This window comes from Gavialis gangeticus, unplaced genomic scaffold (genome assembly GCF_001723915.1).
Source record: "Gavialis gangeticus isolate Ggan-Ray unplaced genomic scaffold, GavGan_comp1, whole genome shotgun sequence".
NCBI classification, from domain to species: domain Eukaryota; kingdom Metazoa; phylum Chordata; order Crocodylia; family Gavialidae; genus Gavialis; species Gavialis gangeticus.
This window is the reverse complement of record NW_017728996.1, coordinates 12435636-12445623: the sequence shown is the minus strand read 5'-3', so window position 1 is coordinate 12445623 and position 9988 is coordinate 12435636. Positions and strand designations below refer to the sequence as shown.

The 9988-nt window shown below is 40.9% G+C and overlaps 1 long non-coding RNA gene across 4 annotated transcripts in view; it reads right to left on the bottom strand.

The window, feature by feature from the left end:
• Positions 1 to 8470, bottom strand: part of LOC109288483 — a 65259-nt gene extending 56789 nt beyond the window's left edge. For all 4 annotated transcript variants that reach the window (XR_002095156.1, XR_002095157.1, XR_002095158.1 and 1 more), the window contains exons 1-2: positions 8293 to 8470; positions 967 to 1045 (exon numbers count right to left, since the gene is read on the bottom strand). This is a non-coding gene — a long non-coding RNA (uncharacterized LOC109288483). The remainder of the gene's footprint in view (positions 1 to 966; positions 1046 to 8292) is intronic.
• Positions 8471 to 9988: the final 1518 nt, after the last annotated feature.

Sequence of the window (9988 nt, the reverse complement as noted above, 5' to 3'; positions counted from 1 at the left end):
TCTTTTCCAGCTGGACCCACAATGAAGACAGGCAAAAAAAAATTAAAATAAAATAAAAAAAATTGGGAGGCCCCTTTGGTTGGAGATGGGAGAGAGATCTCTGCATATATCAAAGGGCAGCAGCAAGCAGAAACCGAGTGGAGGATAAGGATAATATCGAAACTACTCCAGGAAGACCAGCGCAGGGCTGGAGGGTGTCTAGACTGGAGAAGAGTCATATATGAAAGCAATTATATGAACAGTCGTCTATATGAATAGTCATATATTAAATATATAGACATTCATATATAAAAGTCATATATGAAAGCAATTCCCTTCTCCATGCTCCTCTCCATGCAGTTCCTGGTAAAAGGCACTTGCCAGTCAGATGCACATAGAGGAGAAAATCCGGATCTCGTTGCTAAGTTGTGAAACGTTGGACAAGGAAACTTCTGCTTCCCGTCAAGCATGCAGGATTGTTTTTTCTTTAATTTTAATAAAGCATAAAAACATATAAAGTGAATCCCTGAGGTCCTCGCTTAGGTGGGAAATCAATGGAAAGTTTGGAGAGAGAAGACGCAATATGGTAGAGTAAGGAGCTCATGGTTTAACCCAATTTAGAAATACACACCCAGCTTCAAAGGGGAAAATATATTGGAAAAGACAAACCCTTATGATTTAAGATGTAAGCAGAGCTTGAGGAGATTGAAAAGTCAGCTTTAGGAAAGATTTTGAGATAAAATGTGTCCAACTTGCTCTGCTTGTGTTCATACATGAGTCATGAACATAGGGCTGGATTTCTCCCTGGTGCAAGTGTGCTGCAGTCATAACAGGGATGCCTTTGATGAATGGTATCCAGTTTAATTAGTGCGTTCATTCAGGGAAGTATTGGTTTGTGTTATTGCACCGAAAATCAAAATGAATATAGAGCTAGCAGCAGATCATACAGTATAAACAACCATTGGCTTCTTTAAACAAAACACTTACTGCCTGGAGAAGGCTTCAGCTGTAAGGCTGGGTTTTGGTTGCAGTCGTGTTCAGCTGTAAAGCAGAATTTTCAGAAGGCCTGAAAAAATTTTTAAAAACTAAGGGAAAAGAGAGAAGAAAAACCATATTGTTTTCTAGGGTTGGGTGGTTTTAGAGATGATAGCTGAAATACCTGCTACTCACACATTCATTTCTCCTCATGGTATACATACAGAATAGGCATACAGACTGGCTGCACATTCATCTGATTTTTCCATAAGACTCTGGAGAATCAGTGCATCCTGAATTAGTGTTAATATAGTCCAAAGGCTACTCAGCTTTCAGACACAGGTAGCTCCCTTTGGCCCAGTATCAGCTTCCTTCAACCGGTAAAGAGCCTTACAAGGTGTGATGGGTCAGGGCTCTTCTGCAACTAGTTGAACTACTACTGCTCTCAATCCGGGTATTATTTGCCTATTGGAATTAAACCTCTACTGCAAACTTGCAGAAGTGGGAGAGGAAGGGTTGGGCTTTCTGGTCATTTGTAACTGGGTTTTTGGCTATTTCTATTGGGTTTGTGTGGGGCAGGGAGGGTATAAGGAGAATTTGCATCCCATTTTGTGTTTCATTCAGAAAATGCATACACACTGTTATGCTACGGAGGTCCCACCTTAGTGCACAATTGTATAAAAATGTATACTTGGATACTTCTGTGTATCCAGTTAAATGGTGGATAAAATATGGGGCACTTTTACCATCACCATCTGCAATGTAATTCAGATGGGTAGAGGCCTCATCAACAACTCATTTTGCAAGTCCAAAAAAAGTGACCCTGGCACATATTCTTAAATATACAAGCCCTGGATTGGCAGTTTAGATTCGGAGGCTATTAATTATTCAAAAGAAAAACTGCATGCTCTCCAGAAAAATTAATGTCCAGCCACTGAACAGAAGTATTAATTGAGATTTGAAGTATTCAGTCTTGGGTGATAAAGGAAAAAAAAAGTTATACTCATCCTCAAATGAACTGAGAAGGGTTGTGGGGCTTAATTGTTATGAAAAGATGAATCACATAATGATGATAGCTGAGTTTATGGTAATTGTAGTAAATGTATACACACTCGCATTGTGTGTCTAGTATTATTAATCATAGTTATTATGGTAATGCCTAAAGGCCAATAGAGACTGGGGATCCCACTGTGCTAGGCACTGTACAAGTAGAGTTACATTTCTATATATAATCTTCAGTTAGTGTTTTAAACTCAAGTCATGGCATTTCAACATACAGTACATTTATTTTATGCATTGCCAGCAATACTAGTGTAGCGTAAAACACTTATTTTATGGTATACTGGGTATGCTGGAAAGTTGCATGAATCCACTAACTCCAGGTCAGTAAGAGAGTTTAAAAGCTTCCATGATCAGCCTGCAACTGACCTTTTAACTCTCGAATGAAATATGCTTTTATGAACACGAGCTATCCTGCAAATTAAAAAAAAAAATCTAAACTTGTTGGGGTGAAAAGCTGGATTGGAGAAAATACCTTGAAAAAAAAACAACAAAAAAACCTGCACTCTTATTTTAAATACTTCAAGCATTTTTTTTAAAGAATAAAGGATACCAGGATCCTTCAGCCCTGCTGTAGAGAAAATTATTTCATTTCCAAAGACAATGTCCATCACAGCATTAAAACATTTTGTTCCTTGCAACCACTGCAAGAAGCTATTAACAGAAGTTTATGAGAGAGGGTCTGGAACTGAAGAGCAACATTCAGAGCAAAAGAGTCTAGTAAACCCATTGATTACTAGACATTAATCATTTGATCCATGAAGAGAGGTGATGTGATAATTAACTGTCAAATCAGGTTGGGTAATTTCCCCATTATTTCTGAGTGATGGAAGAGTTCATCCTAGCAAGCCTGCTGATTTTTAAATAACATTATTAATAATAACAATAATAACAAACAGAGAATTATTGACATCCCTGGTTTTGCTAAGCCTCTAGGATGGGAAATAATGCCAAGGTCCCCAGCCAGCATTGTAGCATCCCAAACTAGTAATAGGCTGGTACTAGGATAAACCATGCCAACTTGTGTAGTTTGTCAAGGTGAAGAAAGAGCCCATGAGGGGAAGATGAACATATGAGACAGAGTGCTTACAGATTAAAGATATGACGGGTCAGTTGGTTTGGGTTTTTTACTTCTTGTCTTCCTTCTCTATTCTATTTATTCACTTTACTGCAACACCTCCTAGAATAGCCAAATCTGAAGGACCTATTGTACAAGGATCTGTTGACTATACCTTGACTACAGAGAGCTCAGATTTTTATTTGATTTTTTTTATCCACTGGGTTTCTCTGGGACAACGTATCAGAGGTGCTATTTATCTTTTAGACTTGATGCAAAACTGGTGTTCTGACTCTGTCCACCTTCAGTCATTATCCCGTGAACATGTTCCAATAATAGAGATGTTAAATTAACCTTGCATCACTGGCAAAAATATATTTTTTAAGTAATTTCCCGTCCTACTTTTCTCAAAGCCAAATAATTCCACTAAGATTGAATTGAAGAGAGGAAAAAACCTTCAGACCAAACTAGAAAATGTATCAGCCATTAATATAATCCATCCATCCACTTGGAAAGCCATTAAATCCATGCGGCTATATTGAGTTATACCAGCTCTCCTGAGGATAGAATTTGGCCTCCATTTCTAGCCCTGAATGAGTGTCACTAGTCCAGAACTGAACATTGCCTACTCTTTATCTCATACCAGCATCACTTTGATCAGGATCATTGCAATGTTGGGAAGAGACAAAAAGAAAAGGTTACTGCGGCAGTTATGTTTTTTAAAATGAAAACACTTTGAAGGTGTTCAGTGTTTTGGAATCGCCAGATTCAATCTAGGAAGACAGCTTAGTAGTCAGGGCTTTGGTGAGGCACTGGAAGTTATCAGATGCCCTAACTATTTCCAAAACTTTCACATGGCTACCACTGCTCCATGGGGGTCTATATAAAAATAAGCATACACACATGAATAAACACATGCACGGACATGTGTAGCAGTGTGCATGTACACACACATATACACACACTTAAAAAAAAAATCAGAATGTATTATTAGACACTGTGCAAGACCAATTGAGATGCCATGTTTTATTCATTTCTTAAAACAGGAAACACCTCTGGTAGGTTTTTGGCTCTTTTGGGCAAATTCTGACCACTGTACCATGCAAATGAAGTGTGTGTGTGTGTGCGCACGTGTGCATGCATGCATGTGTGTGTGTCCGCGTGTGTGCAATACTCATAGATGTCACAGTTCATTCCCCACAGTCTGCACAATGCAGTTGGCCACTAGCTGTCTGTGGACTGAAATTAGATTTCCATCCTTCTTCCTTTCTAACAACAGGAAGCAGCAGAAGCTTCAGCGTTACAGCCTTATAGTGAGGGCTGGGGATTTTAAATATAGTCCTGAGAAATAAAATGCCACATTTTTAGCATCCTGGGCATCCAGATTAGAAAGGCAGCCATCATAATGTGGTCTTTTGTGACTGATGCAAAGGGCTCTAAATTGAAGACACGTATTTCAACCCAAGAAACAAGCTAAGATTTTTTCTCTGTAGAATGTAGGGTAAAGGAACACAGACTTGTGGGGTAAAATACCTCATTATTTTAAGAACACATGTTTACGTAAATGGGATACTTAATCTTATATCTGGCAGACCAGCGTGTCTTGTAAAAAGCCATTCTTGCCTCAAAGAACTAACCCCCGTGGTAAAATTCCTTGTAGTAGCACCTGTCCACTAACTTTAACACTTTTTTATTTTCACCCATTAGGGTCACAAGCCCTTAGAAGAGAAGGTTTCTTATGCCCTGTGTATGAACCCATGACCACAGATTGGCCCTTGAATATAATATTCCTCCAACTGTAGTTTGCTGGAGAAAAAAAAAAGAAAGAGTGGGTTTTCTGCTCAAAGGGGAAAAAAAGGAAAGAAAAAAAGAATGGCATTCGGAAAAAAGGACAACCCTGTCAAAACATGACAGCTGATCCGCTGCCTGTTTTATGCTATTCATAGAAAATGCCAAATTCTGCAAATAGTAACCACATGTACATCGGCTTCGCAGACTCAATGTTCTGCTGCAAAATGAGACATTCTGTATTTTAGTGTGTCATCAAAGGCGGCGAAAATATCACTCCAGCCTTCTAGGCTTAACCCTCTGGTCTCTCAACTGTTAAAAGTTTAATTCGACGGTGATGGGAGAGAAAAGCAATGCATCCAGCTTTGCGAGCGGTGTTAACGGAGCTGCCTAATGTATGCCAGTTGCACATAAAGTCAATTAACAAATCTGTTACCGCGCCATTTTTATTCATAGCCATGAGACCATTAAAGCGACAAGACTACATCTGACGTTTATGATCTTGTTCGCATTGCCAAAGGAGGGGGGGGGGGGGGGATGGGAAAAAAAAAACAACTTAGTGGCTCTCTAGCATGAGAGAAATAGCACCATTCAGAGACATAAGGGCTCTTGAGCAAATGCTGGAGCTTCTGAAGTCTTTTTCTCAGCTGAGTTTCTCCATTCCCCCCACCCCGTCTTTCTTCTCCTTACCCCCTTGCTTGTGCCTTTCAGGTTTCATTTCAATGCAGAAAGATTGGCTTTTTAGTTCAAAACTATAATGTAATTGTCCTTTTTTGTGCCTGCCTGATATTCCCTTTCACTAGCATTTAAAAGAGTACTTATGCCGAATTGAATATGGGATGGGAACAGCTCCTGGTGCTTTTGTGTGGAGCAGGGCAGGCTGTGCGAAGCTCAGCTTGAGCCTCGGCTGGCTATGTTCTTGCCCAGGAATGCTTCCAAGACCTTCTAAGTGACCACTAGCTCTGAATAGGGTCTCCTGTTTAATCTTCTCCTCCTTAACAAATAGTCTTTGCAAGAGCTACAGTAAATCTCTTTTGCTCTGGAAGTGCCAGCTCTTGGACATTTCTACCCTTTCCGCCTTGGGATTTCTAAGGCTTTCCACCCTCTGTTGGTGATCTTCTTCTGCCTGACAACTCTTTAGTGTTTTCACTGGAAGATAAATGTCCTATGTAATACTCTGAGACTTCCTTGTGTGTCCCCGGTTCTGTAGACTGCTTTCCAACTGGTCACCTCTATGGTATGCATTTGATATCGCCAACTGACATATCACTTCTGTGGCACTTTGCTGTTTTCAGAAATGAACAAAGGGACCTTTAGGAAAGCACAGGAGCTCTTGGCTTGAGAAAGACGGGACTTTTCGTGCACTGGCTGTCCCTTGTTTGAGCTCAGGCTCAGTTCCCAGGTGCAGGCCTGATGAGACGGGTGCTGAGGACACGAGGATTTATTGCTGGGAGGACCTTGTTTAACTTCACGAAATCAAAAAGGCACATGTGTGGAAGAGATGGCAGGCAGCATCTTAACAAAAGGTCATTGGTGGTCCTGCCAAGTATTGCATATTTATCCTATCTAGCCCTAGTAATCCTAGGGTGGCCTTCGGTTATGTCAGAGAACTGGTAATCAACACAGTCTGGTTTCATAATTGTGACCCTAATTCTGGCTGGTTTGGGAGAAGTCACTTAGCATTTTTCTGTCTCAGTTTACCGTGTGTGTGAAATGGTTTTTATAATATCTGCATTTTGTGTTAGGAGGTTTAATCAGCTGCCCATGAAGCACTTGGAATTCCTGAGATGAGACCATCATCATTATAATAATAATCATGATTGTTATTATTGTTGCTGAATTCTGAAAATCATCCACACCAGTGAGACTGCTATATAGCATTTCCAGTGACATTGTTGTCTTCCCGAGAGTCAGGTTATGGCTATGTACCTGCACGGTATTTATGGAAGGCAGAATTCCAGATGGAGCTTTTCTGGGAAGTATGAGATTCACGATAGTTAAGGGAAAGATCACTAAAGACCAAACAGTTGACTAATGTACGACCTCCCAAATATGAAGCAAAAAGTTTATTAAAGGTCCATTCTAGGGCTGCGAGAAGCTTTGGTTGCCAATTTGATTCGGTGGAGATTCAGCTTGATCTGGGCCGAATTTCTTCTGAATCAAATTGGGAGACCCATTAAAAGGTCTGAATCGATTTGAAGCATCCGAATTGATTCGGAAAGGATTCAGAAAAGATTTGGAGATTCAGATTGGCTGGAGAAAGGTAGGCACAGCTGGGCAGCTGCAGGTTCTCCTACAGCTCCTCCACCTGTGCCTGCCTCTCCTCAGGTGGGGGGAGCCATGAGCTAAGCCCCCATGGATGCTCTGCCCAGAGGCCCTGATCACCACTGCTGCAGCCAGTGAGTGCGGACCTTTTTTTTTTATTTTTTATTTTTAAAGTGCTGGCAGCCATGGGGGCTTCTTCCATGGCTCCCCCCACCCAGAGAGAGGCAGGCACAGTGGAGGAGCCACAGGAGAATCTGCAGCCGCCCACCTGCCTGTGCCTGCCTCTCCCCAGCTGATCTAAATCTCTCTCAATCATTGCCGAAACTTTCAAAGCTGATTCAGCTGAATTGAATGGGGATTCGAATCACTGCCCTCTGAATTGGCTGAATCTGAATCGAATACTTCCCTATTCGCACAGGCCTAGTAAGTTCTCATATTGGCAAGAACAATTGTGGTGGCTGAGACTGTATAATTCCAACACTTGATACTGGAAGTCTCATGGCTAAATTCCTCATCAGCTCATGGGATGCCTATACTGGCTTGCACAGAGCAGGAAGAAGACAATGGTCTAACCTTATAGTTGTATAGGTGTCTGAAATCAAAATCCTTACAGATATTTCAGCATCTAATACCCACAGAAAGGATCCCTTTCAGAGTCTGGACCTTACTGTATTGTAAGTTTTAAAGCCCTTTGGGACCCTCCTGCAAAAGGTTCTACAGAAATGTGCATGTAAGCCAGGGGCAGGCAATTTTTTCGGGCAGAGAGCCGCTTACTGAGTTTTGGCAAGCCATTGAGGGCCAGGTGACAGGCAGCCAGGGGCAGATAAATATTAATTTTCTAAATTTTTTAGAGTCCCTGCGGGTCAGATAGAATGGCCTGGCGGGCCGCATCTGGCCCACGAGCCGCATTTTGCCCACCCCTCACATAAGCACACAAAAAGAAAGAGAAAGAGGAGCATCTTTCCTTTTCTTCTTCTTTTCTTTTTTAGTTACTCACTATTTTATTGCTGTTGCTCCTAAAAAATCACAAAGCTTTTATAGAAGAGTTGTTAAGACCCATGTGTCCTAGTGCCTGACCCAAGATGGCTGCATCACATTGGGTCAGGACTGGGTGTTTTTTCAATCAGTCCCACACTGCCCTTCAGCCACAGAGAGAAAATAAATCCTACCAGAGCAAGAGCAGAGAGCTTATGCCAACATTCTTCCATAGAGAAATGGGCAGCAGGCGAGATCCTGCAGCTGGTGTGCTTGCAGTACAGAACACCAGGGCCTTGAACTTTTCCCCTCTTCCAGTTCTTTTCCTGGACTTAATTTTTTTTCTCTTCTCTTCTTCCCATCTTCCCCCCAGAGCATCTGAGAGAGGAAGCAAAATTTATACCAGTGTGCCCTTAAAATGCTGACATTCCATGTTTACAGGGATTGTTTACACAGAAAATTAATCAGTTACGGTTTTAAATTTTAATTAAAGAATGCTTTCCAGTGTTATTGCAAAACAGACAAAAGCCCATAAAATGTATATTTGACTGCTGTGCTGTGTTATCTTTGGATCGGCAAGCAGACTTGAGATCAATCATGCGTGGTATTTTTTGAACTTTTTTTTTTTTTAAACACAACACTCTTCACATAAGTTACATTATTTTTTAAAAACACCCTTCAAAATAAAAGCCAGGCTGCACTGCAACATGGAATGCTTCCTTCCTGTATTTACCTTTAAGACCAGAGGTGAAATCTTTCTGGTGAGGCAGGCAAAAGGGTATTTTCAGCCATTATAAAACTGCAAGCACAGTCACAGCTTTCCCACTAGGGCCCCAAATTTGCTTCCTTTTACGTTGAATGGTGTGACTGCAATGGGAGTGGTTACTACTCAGTATAGGTCTCTACAGCTGGGGTGTCTACTTTGGAAATTCAGGGTTGACAGCTCCTCCTTATTGGTCTCATGACCAATCACACAGCCTCAAGATCCCGTCTGTGTTTTTCCATTCATCCCAGGTCTTCTTCTCTATAGCATTTATCCTTGGACTCTCCATGACCCTGAAAGATGCTGGTTGCAAAAGACTTACCTAAATTCCAAGGTATTAAAATCCTTAGGAAAAGGTACCATGTGATCTGATTAATACTTATTTGCTTATCCATTCATTTGAGTATCTGAACTATTTAAGTCTCTAAAGGTGTCTGTAAGCTCCTATTTATTTGGATAAATACAAATTCACATTCATCGTTTTACTAATCTTTTACTGACACAGACTGCTGAAAAGTTTCCTTCTACCTACAGCAGTCTCTCTTAAAAAAAACAGAAAATTTAGCTTTACTTGGATTTGACTTGCCTAATAAATATGTTTAGTCAACCTCCACACTGTCAAGTCCACAGGTATAAATACCTAGGGGTTGCAAGCCATCGCTCTACCTACCAATCTATCAAGACAGGCAGACAGTTTTGCCTTTTGAGGTCCCAATACTGCAAAAGGTAACACCTGCAAAGCCAAAATCATTATACTACCCAGTTGTCATACCAGGGATGTACTGATGGATCTGCCATATCAGACTAGATGATTGGCCATTTTCATATTGTCCTGCCAATATTAATAATTAGCACGTGAGAGAACAGATGAAGAGCAAACTATCCCACCTTGTTTGCAGGAATTGTAATCCATAATTCTTCCATTTGTGCAACACTGTGGCGAAGAGGGAAAAGTATTTCCAAACCTGCATACTCATGCATGCCATGAAGAACGATGATTCAGATATTTCCAAATATAATGATATTCGTATATAAGGAAAAGGTGAAAAATGCTATACAATGATACCCATGGAAAGGGGGGGAGAGGGATGGAAATCACACAAATCATCAGTTAAGCATGATCAGCA